Source organism: Dromiciops gliroides, chromosome 1 (genome assembly GCF_019393635.1).
Source record: "Dromiciops gliroides isolate mDroGli1 chromosome 1, mDroGli1.pri, whole genome shotgun sequence".
Taxonomy (NCBI): domain Eukaryota; kingdom Metazoa; phylum Chordata; class Mammalia; order Microbiotheria; family Microbiotheriidae; genus Dromiciops; species Dromiciops gliroides.
Window position 1 is genome coordinate 520,082,464 of NC_057861.1, and position 25,281 is coordinate 520,107,744.

Sequence of the window (25,281 nt, forward strand, 5' to 3'; positions counted from 1 at the left end):
TCAAACATATTCTATTACATATTATATGTTCATATATAGTATTATGCATTTTTAATATTTAATATTGATGGAGACATTATTACAATATTTAAGGTAAGTTGTTAACAGTTTGTAGTAGCATTTCCTCCATTCAAATCAATAAAGATCAGAAATTTTATCATCATGGAGATTGCTTCAGCATTGGTATTCAATACCTCTTTAGTAGTCTCAGTAGCCTCTCCCCTCTGATTAGAGGGCTGGAGACTAGAGCAAAAATTTCTCCCAAAGCCTCATTTTATAGAGGGCTCAGGAATTTCCAGCCAACTCTCCATTTCCCAACAGCTACTTTGCTTAGTTTTGACTCCGCAAACATCATGGCCAATGTAGGATACCCTATAGCACTTCCCTTCTTCAGTTTTATTGCATTTATTACTTTCCCCATCAGATTGTAAGATCTTTGAAGTCAGGGGTTGTCTTTCTTTTTCTTATTTTTACCCCCACCTTTAGCACAATGTGTAGACCATAATAGTAATTTGCTTCATAACTTTCTTAACACTAAATTAACTAGAAGGTTGGAGCCAGGATGGCTGAGTAAAAGAGACTCAGTTGAACTCTCCCAAATTCTCTACCAAACCACTTTAAAATAATGCCTTCAAATGAATTACAGTGTGACATAAATAATAAAAGGTTGGAATGAAACAATTTTTTTTCTAGAGGAAAGCTCAGTCTAAGGGTAGAGTAGGGGATGGGAATGCAGTGAAGGCAGGACAGGCTGGGCTTTAGGGAAGGCTACATCAGTGAGGCAGCAGATTCAGGAGCTCCTGACACACAGCAAGTTGAGGGATTCAGACAACTGCTCAAAAGGAGATTGTAAGGGATCCTTTGCTAGCACTGGGTGCAGGACAATGTTGCATTGCCATATACAGTTTTGCATATTGGTTCCATGGCAAAAATGAACACTAGTACACTAGTGATTAGAGCCCCGGGGAAACAAGAGCTCTGGCCACAGTTCCAGGGCATAGAGGAATGCTTGTTTGCTGACAGGAGAGAGACAAGGGGTGCCTTGTCTCAGGTCTAGGATGTAAAGGAACATCATTAGTCACTGGGGTTACATTCACAGTGCTAGAAGGCTTGAGATCTCCCTTGGCCACAGAGGAGGAGGAGACTTGGTGATGCTTCTGGGATGTAGAAGAGTGCTTGTGCAGTTTCTCCAATGCACAAACCAGAAGAGCAAAAAACACATCTCTCCTTAGATTGTGCCACCTGGAAGAAATGAAAACTTTCAAAGCACCAGGACTAGCTCTGAAAACATCACCACAAAAGTCACGAATTTTGGGAAAGTACCCCCTTAATCCTAGATGTAAAGAATAACACAAGGTTAAAAGACAATAAATAGGCTGGAAAATGAGCAAAGGACAATTACAAAAAAAAAAAAAGAAGTTGACCATAGAAACTAACTATGAAAACAGAAAAGATCCAGCAACGCAATGATCCAAGACAATTCCAAAGAACTCATGATGAAAAATGTTCTCCACATCCAAAAAACAAAACAAAACAAAACCAAAACCAAAAAAACTGTGGATTCTGAATGCAGATTGAACCATACTGTTTTGACTTTTTGGTCATTTTTTGAAATTTTTTGTAGTTTTTCCCTTATGTTCTGATTCTTCTTTCACAACCTGACTAATGTAAAAATAGGTTTAATGTGATTATACATACATAACATATATCAGATTACTTTCTGTCTTGGGGAGGGAGAAGGGAAGAGAAGGAGGGAGAAAAATTTGGACCTAAAAATCTTATGAAAACAAATGTTGCAAAATATCTTTACATGTAACTGGAAAATAATAAAATACTTTTATGATTAAAAAAAAAACAGAGAAGATCAAGACACAAACTCAAAAGATAAGAAATCAAAACAGCTACATACAAGACCTCAAATAAAAACATAAATTGTACACAAGTCCAAAAAGAATCACTGAAAGAGCTCAAAAAAGATTTAAAGAATCAAATAATATAGGTAGAGGGAGAATTGTGAAAAGAAATTACAGTGATGTAAAAAGGTGGTAAAAGAGGCACAAAAAGTACTGAAAATAGCACTTTTAAAAACAGAATTGGCCAAATGGTAAGAGGCACAAAAATTCTCTGATGAAAATAATTCCCTAAAAATTATAATTGGGCCTGTTCGCTTCCCTGACTGCCCCATGCAGCCCAGTCATACCCAGTGTGGGAGGTGTGGGCCCCGGCCTGGGGAGTGGGGCTGGCTGGAAGTGAAGTGTCAGGAAGTGGAGGTGGCAGCCAGGACAAGGGAGGTGAGCAGCGGGGCAGCAGGCAGGCTCTGTGTTTCCAGGCTCTTCACGATGAGAGATTTTGGGGGTCCTTCTCTTTCCTTCTCCCTGTAGTTGATAGTTTGGGTGGTGAAAGCAATGCAGAAGTAGAGATGGCTGACAGTGTCAAAACGTTTCTCCATGATCTTGTCAGGGGAATCAAGGACTCCATCTGGGGCATCTGCACCATCTCCGAATTGGATGCCAGGATCCAGCAGAAAAGGGAAGAGCAGCATTGAAGAAGGGCAAGCAGTGTTTTAGCACAGAGAAGAGCCCAAAGTGAGGAGCAGAAGCAGGAGAGTGAGCCAAGGATAGTGAACAGAATTTTCCAGTGCTGTGCTTGGAATGGAGGAGTATTCTGGCTCAGTCTCTTCTTGTTTTACTCAGTATTTATCCCTGTGCTTCCATCAGTTACAGCTCAAATTATTGGAGATCCCTCTCTGCATGGAGATGTCTGGTCCTGGCTGGAGTTTATCCTCACCTCTATCTTTAGGGCTCTGTGGGTGCTCCCCCTGTTTGTGCTCAGTAAAGTGGTGAATGCCATATGGTTTCATGATATTGCTGACCTGGCAATAGAGGTATATGGGAGAAAACCTGAACCATTCCCAAGTGTCAGCAAGATCATTGCCACATGCTTTTTAACCTCTTACTACAGGCCCTTTTTCTGATCCAGGGCATGTTTGTTAGTCTATTCCCAATCCATCTCATTGGCCAGTTGGTCAGTCTCCTGCACATGTCTCTTCTCTACTCACTCTATTGTTTTGAGTACCATTGGTTCAAATGAGGGATTGAAATACATCAGTGATTATCCAATACTGAAAGGAATTGGCCTTACTGCTTTCGATTTGGTCTACCCTTGGCTTTCCTAACAGCAATGCAGTCTTCTTACATCAGCAATGACTGCCTCTCCTTCATCCTCTTCCCTTTGTTCATCATCAGCTCCAATGAAGTGTAGGCATTAAAATTAGCCTCAGGCTCCCCAAGCAGAGCTTCCCCTCCCCTCAGCTTCAGCTGCAGGGTTCAGGGGCGTGGGGGTGGAGGGGGGCTAAGCTGAGCCTGGCTAAGCTGCGTGGACTGAAAACCCCAAGCCACAAGTGTGGCATGGCGCAGCCCCCTGCGCATAGTGGAAAGGCCCACCAAAACACTCAGGGATGCTGGGGTTCACTTCACCCAGCCCCAGCTGTGGGCGTGCACAACACAGGGCTCAGCCAGCCCTGGGGGTGGCCAGCCCCGAGTTTCTCCTGAGAAAGAAAGTTAATAAAAAGGGATGCTAGAGATGCTGAGGGGGGCGGACTGAGAGAGCAAGGCTGGAGGATGCTGGAGGATTAGAAGGACACAAGGAGGTCAGTGAAAGAAGAAGCACTTGAGGGGTTGTCACAACAGTACAAAAAGGGGTTTCGCTAAGGAGACTGAGGCCACAATAGTGAGAGAGAAATTAAAGAGTGAAGCAAGGGGCTTGGAGTTAGAAGAAAGGAGCTGAGTAGTGAAAGTGAAACAAGGGAGCTGGAGTGAAGTCCCAGCAGCGGCAGCAGCCAGCATACCCATAGGTGAGTGGTGGCAGAAAGTTTAAAGGCTGACAGGTTGTATTTTACTTTTGTTATCCTTGTTTCTATATTTAACTCTAAGTTTATTCACCTAAATAAACCCCATATTTGCTTTAATTAATAGAGGCATTTTAATCCTTTTTTGCTTCTCAATTTGGGAGGAGCACTGTGGGATTTTATAAACAGCCCATATTAAATTAATAGCAGTCAGATAGCCAGCCAGTCAAACATCCACAGATTAGGCCTCCTGTTAGATTAGGCCCAAGTTAGCTAAAATATTTTATACATTTGAATGGCAACTGTGGCAGGATTTATGGCCCAATTATAATTTTTCTAAACTTAAAATTTTTCATATAGACATAATTTTCATGTAAGCACAGTTATATAATTTTTCAGATTAGTTATAGTTATAATAATTTGTTTTACAGAAGCAAAGACCCCTGGGAAAGCATACCTCTTTCAGTTACACCTCTTTTCCTTGGTGGTCTTCCTAAGCAACAGACTCTTTCACAAGATGGTTTACCTGCAGTCTGCCCTGAGCAGCTTAGCTTCTGCCAAAAAGATCCCTTCACCTCACCTATCTCCTGCCAAACTGAAGGCTGCTGCAGCCCACTGAGCTACCTCCAAGGAGAGGGATGGCTTTAGGGGAGGTACTGATGGTGGCTTGCTCAGCTTTCCCTCACCCAGGGAAAGCAGAACCCGCCCTGCCAAGGTCCATCAGCACATTCCCATTGTTCTCTGTGGAATCGGGAGTTTCACTGTCTTTTGAGTGTAGGCCAGAATCTTTTTGATGTCAGGTGTGGATTTTTAATGCCATTGCTTGTGTCAATGACCACAGATTTTTCTGCAGCTTTTTTTTCTAGCCTTTGCCAGCCCTGTGCCTGTGCTGATTTGAAAACTTTTCTTTTCTCCCAGTGCCATCCCTCTCCTTTGCTCTGCCACCCTTGGATGAATGGATTTTGTAAATCACATATATATATATATATATATATATATATATATATATATACACACACATAATTGGTCAAGCGGAAGATCATGACTCCATGAGATTTCAAGGAACAGCAAAACAAAATTAAAAGAATGGAAATAGAGGAGAAAACATGACATATATTATTAACAAAACAACTGGTGTGGAAAATAGAATGAAATAATTTAAGAATTATAAAATTGCCTAAAAGCCTTATCAAAAAAAGAGCCAAACATAGTCTTTCAAGAAATTATAAAGGAAAATTGCCTTTATCTCCTAGAACTAGAAGGTAAAATAGAAATCAGAAGAATCCACTGATAACCTCCTGAAAATAATTTCCCAAAATGAAAACTCCCAGGAATATTATAGCCACATTTTAGAGCTCCCAGATCAAGTAGAAAATATTTTAAGCAGCAAGAAAGAAAGAATTCAAATATCATTGAACCACAGGAAGGGTAACAAAAAATCTAGCAACTTCTACATTAAGGAATCAGCAGGCTTGGAATATGATATTCTGGAAGGCAAAAGAGCTACAACCAAGAATAATCTACCCAGCAAAACTGAGTATAATTTTTTTGGTAAAAAATGAATCTTTAATGAAAATAGAGGATGTTCAGGCATTCCTAACAAAAAGACCATGTATGAACAGAAAACTTGACTTTAAAATACAAGATTCAAGAAAAGCATAAAAATGTAAACATGAAATCATAAGGGATTCAGTAAGGTTTACTGTTTACCTTTCTATATGGGAAGATGATATTTAGAACTCCTAAGAACATTATCATTATGAAGGCAGTAAGAAGAGACAGAGGGCAGGGGATTGGGGTTCACTAGGAGAAGGGGGAAGGGAAAAGAAAATAAGGAAAATTGTCTCACATAAAAGAGGCACAAAGGAAAAGATCAGGGTGGGTGGGCAATCCTTGACCCTTACGCTCATCAGAATTAGCTCAAAGATGGAATATAACATGCTCAGTTGGCTATAGAAATTTATTTTACTCTACAGGGAATTAGGAGGGGAAGGGGATAAGGAAAGGGGATAGGGTTGATAGAACAAAGGGTGAATTAAGGGAGTCAGTGATCAGAAGTAAATTGAACTTTTGAAGAGAGACAGAGTAAAAAGAGAGACAAAAAGATACCTGGGGTAGAGGGGAATCAGATGTAAAGAAATATACAGTTAGTAATCAGAACTGAATGTGAATGGGATCAACTCACACATAAAGTGGAAGCAGGTAGCAGAATGCATTAAAAAACAGAATCCAAAAACATATAACTTGAAACAGAGAGACACACAGAAAGTTAAAATACAGACTTGTAGCAGAATCTATTGTACTCTAGCTGAAGTTAAAAAAAAACAGCAAACAAAAACAAAATGCAGGTTTAGCAATCATGATTTCAGACAAGGAAAATCAATAATAGATCTAATTAAAAGAAATAAGCAGAGAAATTACTTTTTAAAAAAGGTATCATAGACAATCAAGTAATATCAGTACTAAATATATATGTGCCAGATAGTATAGTATTCAAATTCTTAAAGATAAAGTTAAGTTACAGAAGTAAATAGACAGTAAAACTATGTTAGTAAGCAACCTCAACTTTCCCCTCCCACAACTAGATAAACAAAACAACAAAAGAACATAACAAGAAAGAAGTTAAGGAGATGAACAGAACTTTATAAAAGTTAAATATGATAGGCCTCTGGAGAAAATTATATGGGAATAGAAGGGAGTACACCTTTCTCCCAGTGGTACATGACACATATACAAAAATAAACTGTGTATTAAGTCATGAAAATCTCACAACCAAATGCAGAAAAAGCAGAAGTATTGGATGCATTCCTTTCAGATCATAATACACAAAAAAACGAAATTACATTCAGTAAAGGGCCGTGAAGACATAGATTAAAATTAATTGGAAGCTAAATAATGTAATCCTAAAAAAGTGGGCCCAAGAAAAAAATTTAAAATTATCAATAATTTCATTAAAGAGAATAATAACAATGAGACAATATACCAAAATATGTGGGATGCATTGAAAGCAGTACTTAAGGAAGAATTTATTAACTATTGAGTATCTTCTCAAGGAACTCATACTCTAATTGGAAAAGACAGCACATAGAAGAGAGTTCAAATATAATTGTATGTCAGAAAATACTTCAAATTAGAAGTAGTACTTGACCAAGCATTAAAGGGAAACTTAATTTTTTTAAGAGGTAGAGGTGAGTAGGGGGAGCAATCCTTGTTTGAGAGACAGCGTTTGCAAAAATACAGAAATAAGAGATGAAATAAGAAGAAATAGTAATTATAATAATTTGGCTGAAATACAAGCTCATATCCTTATGCACCATGATTGCCAGTGAATCTTTGTCTCAGCAACCTCTAGACTGGCCCCCAAGTTTCAGTCCTTAATTCTCTTGTAAAAATTAAAGACTAGTTGCAAAGTCTGGAAAGAGGGAAGTCTTGATGCTCACTTTCCTGATCTACGGGCCTGATCCTTTCATCTAGAATTGAAAAAGAACAAAAAGTGCAAGACCAAAACCTGTTTCTGAGGATCACAAGGTCTCCCTTTAAAACATTGTCTCTCACTGGATGAGACAACTAGCTGGCACAGTAGATAGAGTACTGGGCATGGAGTCAGAAAGAACTGAATTCAAATCTGGCCTCAGACACTAGCTGTATGACCCTGGGCAAGTCAGTTAGCTCATCTGTAAAAAGAGTTAGGGAAGGAAATGTCAAACTACTTCAATATCTTTACCAAAAAACACATCCCAAAACAAACAAAAAACCCAATAAACAATAAACAACAACAACAACAATAACAACAAAAGCAAATGGAATAACAAAGACCTGGACATGATTGATATAACTTGACAATAAGAATAACTCTCACTGGATGTTATAAGTGAAGAAATCCAACCACGAGCAAAAAAGCTGAAAAAAAACTGGCAAGGCTGAGGTCAATTGACCTTTTGGAATTCCTCCATATCCAATTTCAAATCAAAAAGCCTATTTTTCAATTGTCATATGGCCTATGTGAAGCAGTTGTGAAATGTCTATGCATGCTTCACTTTTTCTCCAAGGCACATCCATCATGGATCTTTGTGATTCTAGCAAAAAGAAGCTTCCTAGATATACCTCTGGAGAGATGCTCTTTAAGGCACAATGTGCATGGTGTATACATGTTAATGGATCCCTATTACAAAACCAAAACCAAAACCAAAAGATTCCTCAGCATTCATCACCTTTTTTAAAATAAAATTTTATTTTCAATTCCAAATTCTCTCCCTCATTCCAGCTCATCACCTACCAAAGGAGATGACAAAAAAAGATGGAATCCATTATATATATGTATATATATATGTATGTATGCATGTATGTATGTATGTATATAACCATGCAAAACAAATTTCCCTGTTAACCATATTCACCTTCCCCCCCCCCCCAAGAAAGTAAGGAAAAGAAAGAGGAAAACATGGTTCATTCTTCACTCTGAGTCCATCAGCTCTCTACATGGAGGTGGGTAGTATGTTTCATGGTGATACTTTGGGAATTGTAGTTTTTATTGTGTTGATCAGAGTTACCAAGCCTTTCAAAGTTGGTTATTTTTACAATATTACTGCTATTCTATAAATGTTTCTCTTTATTCTGCTTACTTCACTTTGTATCAGTTCATATAAATCCTCCCAGGTTTTTCTGAAATCATCTCCTTCATAATTTCTTATTAAATGGAATACAGCTATTCCACAATTGATGGGCATCCTTTAAGTTTCCAATTCTTTGCCAGAAAAAAAAGAGCTGCTATAAATATTTTTGTACACTTGTGTCTTTTTCCTTTCTTTTATCTCTTTGGAATATAGACCTGGTAGCAGTATTGCACAATATAATAGCATTGGGGTCATATTTCCAGATTGTTTTCCAGAATGGTTAGATTATCAGCATTCATCACCTTTGAGAAAATATTTCATATTAATAAATGCAATATTTTGGTCTAATTCTGTGATATCATTAATAGAAAAACACCTATTGAGGAAATTCCATCCTTCAATGCATATGAGCAATTATTCTTTAACAGTTGGTGACTTGGCCATAATCCCCATCACCTTCCCACCAGAATATTTTAATCTGCCTCTAGGAAACAAGGTTCTGATAGGGGAGTTTTCATTTTATCTCACCCTAAACCAGGCTTCTATATCACTTCCTAGACATAACTACAACATGTGTCATGCTTCCATCTTTGCCTTCCACCTTCCATTTATGTTATCTTTACCCATTAGAATATAAATTCCTTGAATTTAGGTATGGTTTTGCTTGTTTTGGGTCATATCCTTAGTGCTCAGCATAGACATAACATTTGATACATATTTTATCTATTTATCTAGAAAGTTGCCTGGGACATTGAGAGGTTAAATGGTTCACTTAATTTAATAATAATAATAATATATAATAACAAGATATATTTTATATTATTATATATATAATTATTTGTAATTTGCAACAAAATACAAAAATAGAAGTGAATTTATATATAACATATTTTGCCCCTAATACTTTTTAGAACCACTTACATATATATATATATATATATATATATATATATATATATAAAATCCCTTAAAACATGGCATACATTTTATCCCCTCCTTTATTTTTGTTGTTTCTTCACCAAAATTTATTTTATTTTCTGGAAATTTTACATATTTAAATGAACTCCATTTAGTCTTTTGAATGTTTTGAATTTCTTGTTTTCATCCATAATCCATGAATAAGGACTTCCTTAAGAGGGAGATACTTACATATAATTTCAAACATTTTCAATGGTTTGGTTCATTTTGCTTAACTTTTTTTTTTTTCCTCATCTGAAACAACTTTCTTTGAAAAGATGGCTCTCTGGGATATGAAGGGAAAATACAGTGGGAAATGTTGATCATGAAAAAAAAGTGAAATATTTGGGTAAACTGCAGAAAGTAGGACCAAAAGTATTTAGGCAATATGTCATGGATCCTGACCTCTAATTCACAGACCCAGACTTTAAAATGCAATTTCTAACACAACATCCCAAATTTTTCTTCCCAAGGTTATATAATGGTCCATTTCCCATTGTTTCCAACCCAGAATGACCCCATAGCTAAGATCCTGAGAAAGACATTTGTCTCTAAGTATGCTAAAAATTAAAATAAACTCAGTTAATATAGGTGATACAAGCATTTCCCATGATTATATACACAATAATAGTACTCACTTATTATATAGTATATACAATTTTCCTTTTTAAATTTTTTCTTTCTTCTTAAACCATTATGGCAACATCATGTGTACAGAAACACAGAGATTTATTTTTATTACTTTGAGGATGTATCTATTTCTCTAGCCTCTGGGCATATGTAGAAAGAGAAGACTGAAAACAATTAATAATGTAAGGAATTTACCTACCTAGTTCATTCTCCTATGTCAACATTTTTATAGGAAGCTATGAGTCAGACTATGCTTAAGGGTAAGATAGCTCATTGTCAGTGTTAAACCTTCATTCTGAAACCAGTGGCCTCTCCCTACAAATTCTAAGCATACCTTACTCTGCCAAATTATAGACTGTTTCTATAACTTCCCCTTAAAATCATTTGGTAAGTGATCTTAGGATATATTGATCCTATAGTGACATAACAGCAATCATTAGCAAGAAGCATTTATTTGCAACAAAAAGACCAGAATAATTTATTGGAGACCTCAGGTCTATAAGTTAAGAGAAAGGTAAATCTCAGGTTTATCAGTAAATAGTTCTATAGCCCTAAAACAAGTGACAAACCTATCTTTGTGACCCCTACTCTCACAGATAGATCTTGAACATAGATGATGTTACTGATACTCATAGCTTTTAGAAAGCTGGGCACAAGTAATCTAGATTTATAAAACAGTTGCATTTAAAACTAAAGGATCATGAGATTTTTTTATCATATAATAAAAATCACTTACATATGTATGCATATATTTATCTGTATTTGTGTATTTGTATATATCCACCCTACAGTTTGTAAAGTGCTTCATCTACATTATGTCACTTGATGCTCCACACCCTGTGAGGCACAATGTTGTGGAAATTAACTGAGACAAAGTAAAAAAGATTAAATTTATTGACATAGAACTAAATATTGATTATTTTTTGTATTTTAACATACAATATATTCTCCAGTTATAGCAATTACTTGTTTTATATGGTTTAACATTGGGTTTACAAGATTTTTATACATATTCTTGATTTTTCATAATGTAAAGTGACATTATGCTACTCAAATCAGATGGACTTATCTGTATTTTTTCTAACAATGGCATAATCTTGGAAGACAAAATATTTATAAAATTACTTTTCAAATATTTAATATTCCAGTCTTTATATTTTATCATTCACAACAAGCATTTCTTCTTTATATCATTGTTTTCTTCTGTTTATTTTGACAGATATTCTTACTACTCTTACAATTTAAAGAAGCCAACAATACATTGTAGAGGAATCAATAACAACCCTTCCAGCTTCCAAGTACCTCTAAAAGGTCTTTATTTTTTTTAGGATTAATATGACTACTTAGACAAATAGTTTCTTAGTCCTTGACATTGTTTTTCTTTTTCAAATGCACTTTTTTGTGTGCGTTTCAATGTCACCCGATCATATTTTATTGTAGGTTTGAATCCCTGATATATTTCACTTTCCCACACCAACAAGTAATGCAATATCACTAGCAAGCATAGAATTATTATCTTTAAGAAACACAATTTTTACACATTTTCATGGAGAAATGTCCATTTGTAAAAGCTACATAATTAAGATCAACAAAAGATAAAGATGTAAACATTACATGATACAAAATATAGTACTCAGTTATAATAGAGGTAATAATATAGAAGAAACTACATCCTGTTACATCTGGACAAAGTCAGACATTCTAAGTTAACTTAAAGTCAACAGAAAACAAATTCATGATGATCACTGTTATGCAAAGTAAGCTTTATCAAAATTATTACTTATCTTGAGCAGTTTGCATATGACTATAAATGTTGCAGTTATTTCTTTTTTTGGACACCTGTTAATTCACTGGGGATTTCTAGTAAGTAAAGACTTTTTACCAAGTTAGATCTGCAAATATTCTGCATTTGTTGTTTTAGAAAATTTACTAGGGCACCAAGAGGCTAAGGGATTTGCTCAGCATCACATAGATAGTATTTTTCAGAGGCATTTCTCTTTTTCTTTTTTTTTCTGAATAGAATTTTATTTTCCAAAATATATGTAAAAAAAAAGCAAAAAAAAAAAGTTTTGACATCAATTTTTAAAGCTTTTGTGTTTCAACTTGTCTTCCTCCTTCCGTTCTCACCTCCCACCCACAAGAACTCAAGCAATTCAAAGTAAGTTATACATGAGTAGTCATGGGAAACATTCCCACATTAGCTAGGTTGTGAGAGAAAACAGTTAAAAAAACTTCAGATTAAGGAACTGTCAAAAAAAATAGAAAAAAGAATGTTTCCATCTGTTTTCAGATAGCATCAGTTCTTTTTCTGTAGATGGATTGCAATTTTCATAAGTCCTTCAGGGTTATATTGGATCACTGCCTTTCTGAAAATAACCACATGCTTCCCAGCAGATCATCATACAGTGTTGCTGTTATTTTGTATACAGTACATTTCACTCTGCATCAGTTCATGTAGGTCTTTCCAGGTTTTTCTGAAAGTATCCAGTTTATCATAACTTAAATATAGTACCTTAAACTTGACAAAGAATTTTCTTCATAATAGCCCAGCAAAGTAGGTACCATATGTTTTGCCATTATAATCAATCATCATAACTATTTCCCTCTATCTTATTCCCTTCCCATGAAATTTACTCTATTTTCTATCTTCTTTTAGCCTATTCTTCCCAGAGGCATTTCTTGAAACCATGCCCTTATGACTCTAAAGCCATCTTTACCCATTATACCTCATTTTCCCTCTTAATGCCATTTTATATCTAAGGAAACTGAGGTTCAGAAAAAATTACTTATCCATGATCATATAACTGTAAGAGGATAGGCTCTGAATTCTAATTTCCTAACTCTAAGTCCACAATTCTATCAGCTAGGCCAGGAAAGATGGCATTGTATATTGGGAAGAATGCTGAATTTTGAGTCATGAAAATTTAACTTAAATATAACCTCCAATGTAACTAGTATTATGTATTCTTGAATAATTTAGGTCATATCTATGAACCTCAGTTTTACTGTCCATAAAATGGGGATGATGACATTTGTGCTACCTACTTTGTAGTTGTATTGTGATTAAAGTGTCTTGTAAACTTGTCTAAGTTCTAGGTTGATTGACTTCTGAAGGATTATCATCTGCATTAACCATGAATAACAATATTTAATGAATATATTCAAATGAATGCTAAAACACAGGGATTATAATTTAAAATAACTTTAGGGGCAGGTAGGTGGTGCAGTGGATAAAGGACCAACCCTGGATTCAGGAGGACCTGAGCTCAAATCTGGCCTCAGACACTTAACACTTACTAGCTGTGTGACCCTGAGCAAGTCACTTAATCCCAATTACCCCCCCCAAAAAAAAAAGCAATTAAAAATCAAAATATTTTTAAAAAGCATAACCTGATAGACTATTGGGAAACTTAAGTATAAGAGACAAAATAGAGAGATGAAGGAGAGATTATCCGGTAATATGTTTGGCCTGCAGATTCATATTCTCAACCTGGTTAAATTCTTTCTTTTCAAATAATTTGCTCAGATATTTCTAACTCCTTTGGAGGTTTTGTAAAGCAAAAATCACAGATGGTCCTAAATGCAAAACATCGACTGGAATTACAGCAGGTCTGACATCCAAGACACATGAACTAAGAGAAATATATAAGACCAAAAGGGATTCCTGAATACATAAGTGGGCAAAGGATATGAATAAATAGTTTTTTAAAAAATAGAAAACTAAACAAAATCATTTGAAAGAATGTTCCAAATCACTACTGATCTAAAAAAATCAAAATCAAAACCATTCTGGTTTAATCGTACACTTTACAAATTGGCAACAATGAAATAATCAAGGTAAGAGTGATTTTGGAAAGTGAGATAAATATCTTTCTGATGAAGTTGTGAATTTCTATGACCATTCAGGAAATCATTTTTGAATTATACAGAAGAGGTACTATGCCCTTTGACCCAGAGCTTCTTCTGCTAGGCTTAGACCTCAGAAAGATCAATGATAAAATGAAATGTCCCAAATACAACAAAATTTTGATAGAATTTTTGGGGGCAGCAGCAACAATTAATTGGAAAGAAAGTAGTTGTCCATATTGGGGATAGTTAAACAAATTGTAGTGCATTAATGTAATAAACTTTATCAAGGGCTGTATATGATAAAGATACAGAAACATAGATGAACTGATGGAGAAATGAAGCAAATGAAAAAAATGCAGTGAATGGTTATAATAATGTAAATGGAAAGAATAATAAAATGGTTGAAATAATGTAAATGTTTGATAAATACTTGACTAAGATTTTAATGATAATGTTTGTTTCCAAAGAAGAGTTTTGAAAATTGACATCCCACCAATTTTTACAAAAGTGTGTGTGTGTGTGTGTGTGTGTGTAAAAATGTATTATGACTGTGGAATATGGTTGGTCAGATCACATCTAGATTTTTTTGTTCAATCTTAGTTGACAGAAAGACATTCTGAAGTGTACCTGGAATGATGACAGGACTTGAGATCATCCTAAATGGAGACCTATTGGGGAATAGTAGATATCTAGCCTGGAGTAAAAAGGGAATGAAAAGAGAAAGAGAAGAGAAGAGGAAAGGAGAAGAGAAGAAGGAAGGAGAAGAGGAAAGGAGAGTAGAGGAGAAGACAAGACAAGAGATATGATGAAGACCTGGGATAAGAAAATGACCCTGTAAATAAATGGGAAAGAATGAATCCAAGTGTTATTTCTAACCCATTTTCCATTCAACAAACCTTCCTGATACATCCTGTCAATGTTTCTGTTATTAGAAGTAACTCAAATTGGATAATAGTTAAGTCTTACGAATAAGAAATCCAAACCCTATGGCAGCATGATAAGGCAAGATGAAGATTAATTTTATTGTTTTATACGTTTCCTATATTGCAATATTTTCCCAGGTCAATGTATCCAGTATTTGCAGAAATGTATATAATTATAAGAAAAAATGGGAAAGAATTTCTCCCTATTTTATTTCACAACAACCATCCAGCATATTTTTTGAAGTGAAGTAACAATTAAAAACCAACACATGCTCACATAAAATAAATATACTATTCCTGGTAGCATTCTCAGATGATATGGCATCCTTCCATGATAGATATTGGTCATGATGCACTAATGGCACAAGAAGTTTTCAGATATGTCTTTCTTGAGCAGAAAAACTCCATCACATCTTAACACGAGAAGGGACAGAATAAAGGCCAAGAAAATCTGAATTCCATCAGCATTTGAGGGGGTAAGAAAATATTAGAAGTCTTTAATAAATCACATGGGTCTTGAGTCCAGAGTGGACTATAAATGTCCAAACAGTCAAGAAGGGCTTGAAGCATTAAAATCGGAGAAGCAGAGATATCACATAGGATTACTAGAGATTAAGGGTCAGGATCTTATACAGAAAGCACCAGAACACCTGAGTTTTACATATGACTCTGCTACTATTGAGCTATCTGATTGTTATTGGTTATTCAATTCTTTGGACCTCAGTTTATTTTACTGTAAAATGATGGAGTTGGACTAATTCAATGTAGTGAATGGAGTACTGGATTTGGAGTCAGAAATTCTTCTAATTACTATTAACATGGTCTTGGTCAAGTTATTTTAAATGCTCTGATCCACAGTTTCCTTATATGTAAAAATAAGGGGCTGTAATTTCACAATTTCCATATAAATAAAAATTCTATGATTCTGTGAATGATGTTTCAATAATAAGGTCCATTCTGCTCTATAACCTTTACTATATTACACTAAGAATTCCTTATACTGAGAAAACCATAGATCTTTCAAGTAGTCATATATTTTAATGATCTACAGTAATTTTTTTTAAATAGCCTAATTGTCTAGACAGGGAAAGTCATGCAATTCCTAGTATTGAACAATCAAGGTGGTCTGTAGTTGAGCCCATTATCTTGCATATCTTGGATAGATCACATATTGATAAGGTCAAGAGTTAAACAAAAAGAATAAAGTAGACTGGTTGGCATTCAGGAAATTGATCAATACTTTTAATGATACTACCTACTAATTGAAGCAAAAACTCATGTTTTTAATGTAGGTATTTTTCTACTGTTGCCATATGATATAAATCACATAATATAAAAATAAGTGACTTAAAAGATATCAAAGAGATATATGAACAGAAATAAGATGTGGATCAGGCATGTATGGAGAATGAAGAATAACAGATGTTATTTGGGCATGCATTCTTTTTCAGTACTGCTATTCGTTTTTGTTTTTGTTTTTTTTTTGAGGGAATGGGGTTAAGTGACTTGCCCAGGGTCACACAGCTAGTAAGTGTTAAGTGTCTGAGGTCAGATTTGAACTCAGGTCCTCCTGAATCCAGGGCCGGTGCTCTATCCACTGTGCCACCTAGCTGCCCCTCAGTACCACTATTAATATTAAGAGGAAGAAGATTTCTAAAATAGTGTGGCCTCTATGGAAGATTTATAAAAGGACCTGAACTTAACCAGGATGTAAAGACATGTTTGTATTTCAAGGACTTGGACAAAATCAGACTGCATGAGAAAGAATGGAAGGATTGCTTTCTTTACCATAGGAGGGGGTTTTCACATCGATGAGATCACAGACCCATTGTAGTATCCAAATATTTCTTATCATATTCAACAACAATATTTGGTTTCATAGTATATATACTGTACCAGACCCAAAAAGTTAACAATCATTTCTTGTTTTTAAACACTTAAGTCATTCATCATTTTAAGCAACTTAACCCATTCTTATTCATTCTCTTCAGCAAATAGTGTTTTTAGACTTTTATTTTTTTCAATTTCATGTAAAGATAGTTTTCAAAATTCACTTTTGTAAGATTTTGAGTTCCAGATTTTTCTCCCACCCTCCCCCCAACTGAAGCCAGAAAGCAATCTGATATAGCTTATGTATTACATTCATGTTAAACATATTTCCAAATTGTCATATTATAAGAGAAGAATAAGAACAAAAGGAAAAAAACACACAAGAAAGAAGGAACAACAATAACAAAAAGCAACAACAAAAGTGAAAATGGTATGCTTCAATATGCAGACTCTATGGAGTCTTTGTATGTGAAGAACATTTTTCCATCATGAGGCTTTTGGCATTGTTTTGGATCTTTGGATTGCGAGAACTAAGTCTATCATATTTGATCATCACACAATGTTGTTGATACTGTGTACAATGTTCTCTTGGTTCTGCTCCTTTCACTCAACTTCAATTCATGTATGTCTTTCCAGACTTTTCTAAAATCCGCCTGTTTATAATTTCTTGGAACACAATAGCTTTCCATCACAATCATATACCACAACTTATTTAGTCATCCCCCAATTGATGGGTATCCCCTCAATTCCCAATTCTTTGCCACCACAAAAAAAAAGATGTAAATATTTCTGTACATGTGGGACCTTTTACCTTTTTTATGACCTCTGAGATATAGACCTACTAGTGGTGTTGCTGAATCAAAGGGTATGCATAGTTTTATAGCTTTGGGGGCATTATTAATATTTATTAAGTACTCATTGTAGTTAGAGCTATGTGCTAGGCATCAGAAAAGACATAAAATTTATATAAAACCATCTCCTCTCCTTCCATATGCAGGTTCTCTATGGATGTCTGATTTCTTGGGTAATCTTCAGACATGCCCTATCAAATAATAAATCATGTTTGTATAACACTTAGAGTTTACATCTATTATCTCATTTGATCCTCACAGCAACTCTTAAAGGTAAGTAAGGAAACTGAGGCTCCTTGCAATAAAATGATTTGCCCAAAGTCACACACCTAGTAAATGGCAGCCAGGACTAGAACACACAGGTTCTGTATAGAAGTCGAGTGCCTATTCATAATGATAAATGTCCATGTAACTCCAGTTGGCCTCTTACCAGAATCTGTTCTGTCAGCAGCCTGAAGTGGGGCTGGCCTATTCCACGTTCTCTCTTGAAGCTGGAAATCAGAAGTTTCCATAAAAGAGTACAACTGCAGAACTGGAAGAGACTCAATGATTTGAAGGAGACTTGAAAACTGGAGAGACTCTCCTCTCTCCCACTGACATGGGACATTGATATCTGCCAATAAAAGAATCTGACCCCAATGGGCTTTGGGACTGGGATTACATTCATTGAGGTACTGAACCAGGAAAGAAATATGCAAAGATATATAGTTTCAAATGTTCCAAGAGCTCTTCTCATATGATTATGATTCTCTGATTATGATGATTATAATTCTAATCCCAAATTGCATTGAGACATAAAATAAAAGTGTTTTAGTACAGATAAACTGCAAAATAATATATACATATATATGGTTAACTTGAATAAATCAATCAATCAAAAAGCATTCATTAAATACCTACTATGTGCTTGGCACTGTAATAATCAGTGCTCTCACTAATACAAAGAATGGAATAATTCCCCTTCTCAAGGAACTTATCTTCTATTAGGGTAAAATCACTTTTCTACCCTTGATCCCCTAACCCCAAGAATCTAAAATTTTATAATACACTGAAAAGATATTTTTATGTGATGAAACATCAGACCATTTTTTTTTCTAGACAGTATATGGAATTTCTTGATAGTAGTGATTGTTTTATTCTTTGTGTCCCCAACACCTTACATAATGGAAGATATTTGATAAGTGGTTGTTGATTAAGTTTTAGTGATTTGAATGCCTTGAACCAGTTTTAAATATTTATATTGGACACTAATATACTGATAAGATTTAACAAGGTAAGAGCCAACAAGGCTTAGTAGGTAGACCTAACTTCTTGAAGTGGGGGTGGAGGGGTAGGAAGGGAACAAAAATTTATTAAGCACCTTATATATACCAGATAAGGCAGCTAGGATGTGCAGTGGATAAGAACTAGACCTGGAGTCAGGAAGACCTGAATTAAAATCTTACCTCAGACCCTTATTAGCTGTGTGACTGTGGGCAATTCATTTAACCCTGTTTTCTCAGTTCCTTATCTGTCAAATGAGCTGGAGAAAGAAATGACAAATCACTCCTGTATCATTGCCAAGAAAACTCCAAACAGGGTCACAGAGAGTAGGACATGACTGAAAATTTACTTGAATTTAGGTTTTCCTGACTCTAGACCTAGAGCTGTATCCTCTGTGCAACTGCCTCTGTCAGGAAAATATTAAGAAAGCATGGATTTGAATCCTGTTTGTGCCACAAGCAGACTGTGTAAGTATAGGCATCAGTGTCCCAGACAACAAATTATAGATATATTGACAATCTGCTTAAATGGAGAGAATTTCCATACTGGAAGTTCATGTACTAGTGCACACATTAAAGTGAAAGTGGAAGAAATTAAAATGTTAATGAGATACTTACTCCAGCAATTCTCTTCTTGCTCTGGTTTTTCAAACTTACCAAACATAGCCTTTCACATTGCTACTTGTCAACTGCAATTCAATAAAGGATAGGTTGAACAAGTGTGAAGATTTTCCCATTTAAAAACCCTAATAGTTAGGAATAGTTATTTTGGAACTCAGTAGTAAGGTCAGCTGATAAAGGATTTCAAAGGCAATTATAGTAAATCAAACTGCGGAACATCCCCATGGGCAAATTTGAAGATACCTTGGAAAGATATTCTTTTCTCCCCCCCCCTAACCCTAGTGCTGCCACATCTAGCAGCTGCTTTCTTTTTGACAATTCGTCACTCCTGAAAAATGTTTGCAAGCAGTTTGGATAATTTCCAATTCATTCTTGCAGGAAATGAGGATTTGCTTCCTCACTTGGGATACCTGCTGCTAGGTTTATTCACTAATAAGCATGATAAATGTTTTAGCCTTTGATCAGTGCTAATTTAACAAGTAAGCTTCATAGAAAAAAAAGTCTTTGAGGCTCAGGGGCTCAAGACAGCACATGAGTTGGAAATATGATTGATTGTGTTGCTCTATGAGAAATTTCCATAAAAAAACTTTTTATCACACAGCTAATGTTTGGAACAATTAAATCAAAACTAAAAGATAGTTACCTTCCAAAGAAGGACAGAGGAAGCATACCAAACTTCATAAGACTTTATTTCAACTCCAACATATTTTCAAGGAACCTTTCAGTTTTTTCTTTAATTAGTTAGATTTTTCTATTTCTATCTCTTCCCTTCTACCCTCCCCCACATACGCACACACAGATACAAACTCTCTCTCTCTCTCTCTCTCTCTCTCTCACACACACACACACACACACACACACACACACACACACACACAGAGTTATTTTTTCTGAAGTCCTAAATAACATTTCAATCCTTCCCATTAAGCATATCACAAATAATTGCAATCAGGGAAAAATCTATGTCTTGTGAAATTTATGCCCCCTATCCAATCCAATGTAGGATGATTAAATCCAAATGTTTCTGCCATTTCAAAGTTGAAAAGTCTCAACTGGACCCCAGAAATAATTGTCAACACCTCAAAATCCTCCAATCCACTGATACTAAAACCTGTTTGGAATTCTCAGGAGAGAAGCAAAAGATTTTCTAAAAGAGAAAACTTACCTTTCTACCTATAGAAACCCTTCTTATGTGTTCAATCTATTCAATTTCACAAGAATTTCTTAGAGAGTTATTAGGTGATGGATATTGTGTTAGACAAGAGGCAACTAGGTGGCTCAGTGAATAGAGCACTGGACCTGGAGAAAGGAAGACATGAGTTCAGATGCAGCTTTAGTTTCTTACTAGCTATGTAACTCTGGGCAAGTCACTTAACCTTTCTTTGTCTTAAACCACTGGTGAAGGAAATTTCAAACCACTCCAGTATCTTTACCAAGAAAGCTTTATGGACAATATCTATGGGGTCACAAAGCACTGAACACAACTGAACAACAATATTTTTTTAGACACTAGTGGTACAAAACCAGAAATGACAACATTTTGGATAAGATTTACAATTGATAAAGTGCATAGAGCATTTGCTTTGGAGTTAGGAAGCTGTGAATTCAAATCTAGTCTCAGGTACTTATTAACTATGGGAGCCTGGGCAAGACATTATACCTACCTGTCTTGCTTTCCTCATTTGTAAATAAGGTTGATAATAATACCACCTGCCTCATAGGGTTGTTGTAAGGAACAAAATGAGATAATATACTTTGCAAAGAAGTAAATACTGTATTGACAGCCCCCATGGCCTTAAAAAACAAACAAACCCGGATCTAAAGTATATACCAATCAATGTATCAATGGCCAAACAAATTAAGGTATCTGAATGTAATGAAATATTATTGTACTTTATGAAGTGAAGAGTGATTCAAGAGAAACCTAGGAAAACTTTCATAAACTGATGCAGAGTAAAATAAGCAAAACAGGACAATCTATATGTTAATCACAACACTATAAAGGAAAACAGTTTCCAAACATCCAAGAACTCAGATCAGTGAAATGTCTAATCATGACTCCAAAAGACTGATGACAAAATATGCTTCCTGGGTGCAGCTAGGTGGCACAGTGGATAAAGCACCAGCCCTGGATTCAAGAGGACCCGAGTTCAAATGTGGCCTCAGACACTTGAGACTTCCTAGCTATGTGACCCTGGGCAAGTCACTTAATTCTCATTGCCCCACAACCCCCCCAAAACCAAAAACACCCCCCCCAAAATGCTTCCCACTTCTTGGCATAGAGTTATTAAGTGTAGGTGCAAAACAAATTTTCAGATACAACAAAAGTATAAAATGTGTTGTTTTTGTTGTAGTTGCTGGTTTTGTTTTCTTTGACTAAACATTATTTAAATAGGAAAGGCCTCATTTTGTTTTCTTGTGGATAAAAATTGTGAGGGAGAATTAGGGAATGAATTTAGTGATTAAAAATAAGAAAATACTGGGCAGTTAGGTGGCACAGTGGATAGAGCACAGGCCTGGATTCAGGAGGACCTGAGTTCAAATCCGAACCTCAGACACTTAACACTTACTAGCTGTGTGACTTTGGGCAAGTCATTTAACCCCAATTGCCTCACAAAAAATAAAAATAAAGAAAGAAAATACCAGAAAACACAATGAAATATCACAAAAATACACAGATTAAAAAGAAGTTTAGGGACACAGATAAGCAGAATAGTATGAATTCAATTTAATAACCATGTTCAATTTACTACATTTTAAAATTAGCTTATATAGTACAGACCCCTGGTTTCATAAACAATCATATTATAATGACATATTGTAGGTGCTTATTTCCTTTTTTAGACTGAGTCTTCCTATCTCTCTCAGATTAGACTCGCAAAAGCTAATCATTGGTCAATTCCACTAGTGATCAGAACAGGAGCCGTTTCCTACCTGTAACCTACTTGTCTTTCCCTAGATCCTTTCCTATCCCTTCCCCTTTTAGCAGTGACAGATACTACTTATCACGTGGATTATAATACCACATAACCAATTAGAAACAAATAGGGGAGGGAAAGATTATTGTAATAAAAATTTGGTAAATGTTATCATATTGTAGTCACCCTTAAAGCATTTTGATACAATTCTCTAAACAATAATCCTGCAAGAAACAAACTCATAGAGTGTTTGCGATACCTTGATGATCCCATTCATTTGTATCCACTTTTCTATTGTATTTGAAAAACAAGAAAAGGAAAAGAAGACATTATAGTGTCTTGAGTTAAGCATGAACCCATTTTCTGCCTTTAACAGTGCCACTGAGGTCACAGATAAGTCAATCTTATTTGTCCTTTGTTCTCTTCACCATCCCCTGCATGCATATCTCCAGGTTTATGCCTTTTATAATATAATTACTTCTACCCAGAATGCCCTCTTTCTTCCCTTGCATTTCCAATTCTTATTGCAGGAAAGACATTTTACATCTTTTATATCCCAACTTAATTTCTACCTCCTCCTTGAAACCTACTTTATTTTCTTCAATCTATGCTGATGTCTTTTATTTCAATCCTCTGACTGCATTTACACTCATCACCACATCTAAGCTTGTTACTTAGCTGTACTCTTGTTTTGTAAACCATAAAAAACATAGATTTGAGAGTTAGAAGGGATGTTTTAGACCATTAAGTCCAACTTCTAAATTTTACAGATAAGGAAACTGAGGCACAGAAAGGTTAAGTGACTTTCCCAACATCATACAAGTAACAAGTGTGAGGAGAGATTTGAACCCAGTGCAAGCACTCTGAACTGCATCTGTTATATTCTCCCCTGAACCTAGTCTAAAATCACCTTCTGAAATGGAAAAGGAAATTGTTACCATATTAGAAAAAGAAGGGGATGCTCATTTATGGCTATCAAGCATGTCTATGCCTTGTGAACAAATCAGTGGAAAGATTCCAGAATATGGTGTCAAAGCACCTAGGTTTGATGTCCAAATTTTCCACTTATAGTCTGTGTGATGTTGGACAAATCAATGATATTCGCTGGGACTCAGTATCCTTAACTGTAAAATGAGGAGGTTAGATTGACCAATTCATTCATTGTTCAATAAACTCCAGTGGCTTCCTATTACACTATGATCAAATACAAAATCCTCTTTTTTGTCATTTCAAAGCTGTTCACCACTTAGCTTTAGCCCAACTTTCCAAACTTATTATTACATACCTTCACACATTGTATCATTTATGCATCTTAGAACCCCTCACTTTCTGCAATGTTTAACTGATGTGCCACTTCCTATAAGGGGCCTTATTGCTACCTCCCTCACCCACCCCTTCTAGTACCTCCATTACCTTATAGTTTATGTAGAGAAGCATCTGTCATAAAAGATAGAGAACTGACCTCAAAGAGAAGAAGTCCTGGATTCAAATTTCATCGCTGATATACATTGGCTGTGTAATACTCAGCACCTAGGTGGCCCAGTGTATAGGAAGCTGGCCATGAAGTCAAGAAGACTCATGTTCATGAGTTCAAATCTGGCCTCAGACACTTAATATCTGTGTGACCCTGGGCAAGTCAATTAATTCTGTTTGCCTCAGTTTCCTCATCTATAAAATTAACCAAAGAAGGAAATGGCAAATCACTCTTCTATCTCTGCCAACAAAACCTTAAATGAGATCACAAAGAGTCAGACATGACTGAACCGCAAAACTCTGGGCCAATAAGTTAACCTCTCACTGCTCTAGACAAACCACTTGATGATGACTCGCAGCACAGATGTTGATCTGCATTGGCAGGGGAAGTATTTCATTGGGAGTACCAATAAAATTATATAGATGCATGGATATGTACATGTCTGTATGCATACATATAATGTACAACTGCATATATGTATGTCTTTATAGGTATGCCCATATATATACATACATGCATATATGCACATACATGTATGCATATATATATAAATGTGTATACACACATACATATATACTATGTATAGTATATTATCTAGGACAGTGTCTGGAATACAGCTGACATTTAGTAAGTGATAAATAATCTAGATGATGCCTCAGTTTCCTTCTCAAAAAATTGATCCTAAAGAAATGTATTAATAAAGATTTGAGGTTGTCTCCCTCAATTTACTGTCCATGTTGATGGGATGACATAGCCTCAAGGCATTAAGCAACCAAGGGAATTTTCCAGTTGTGACCTGGGGACCAGAGAGGGAAACTGTAAGCCTTAAGTCATCTTTTTCTTCTTACTCTTACTCTTCTAGGCTTTTCTTCTCATTAAAGACCCTGTGGAAAAAATGCTGCCTCAGCTTCTTGTCTTTGCTTTCTTTATGAAACAATTCAATTTACAAAATAAAATTGACTCACATCAAAAAAAAAGTTCTCATGAATGCAGCAGATTTTTCTGTACACCTGAGTACTGTTTCCAGTCAATCATCCTCAGGTTCCTCTTATCTCTCTCTCTCTCTCTCTCTCTCTCTCTCTCTCTCTCTCTCTCTCTCTCTCTTTCATTTTAGACCAAAAAGGTGGGGTTTTTAAGCTCAATTTCACCTGAGATCATCTTGCCTCTCAAAAATTCTCCTTTCATTACTTTGCCAAAGGGGGTTACATATGTGCAATTATAAGCTACCCTTCACACAGAAATGGTGTGTCTTCTTTTTCATTTGCTGGGACTGCATGAATGAAATTCATTAGTCGATTGCTGGTGGAAGCTTTCAAGTTGACTGCATGAAACTCAAAATCTCCGTAAGCTTTTTATGTAACAGTATCAGATCTGACAGGACCCTTCAAACAAATGAAATGGAGTTGCTTCATATGGTTGTACAAGCGTAAGCTGTGGAGGAGCCAGAATCCAAAAAAGATAAAAAGCAAATGAGAAAGAACCAGGTGTTTTTTTCAGTATCAATGT

General features: G+C 35.6%; 1 pseudogene; it reads left to right on the top strand.

Annotated features, from left to right (window-relative positions):
• The first annotated feature begins 2,356 nt into the window (after positions 1-2,356).
• LOC122736787 lies at positions 2,357-4,466 on the top strand (annotated as a pseudogene).
• The last annotated feature ends 20,815 nt before the right edge of the window (positions 4,467-25,281 follow it).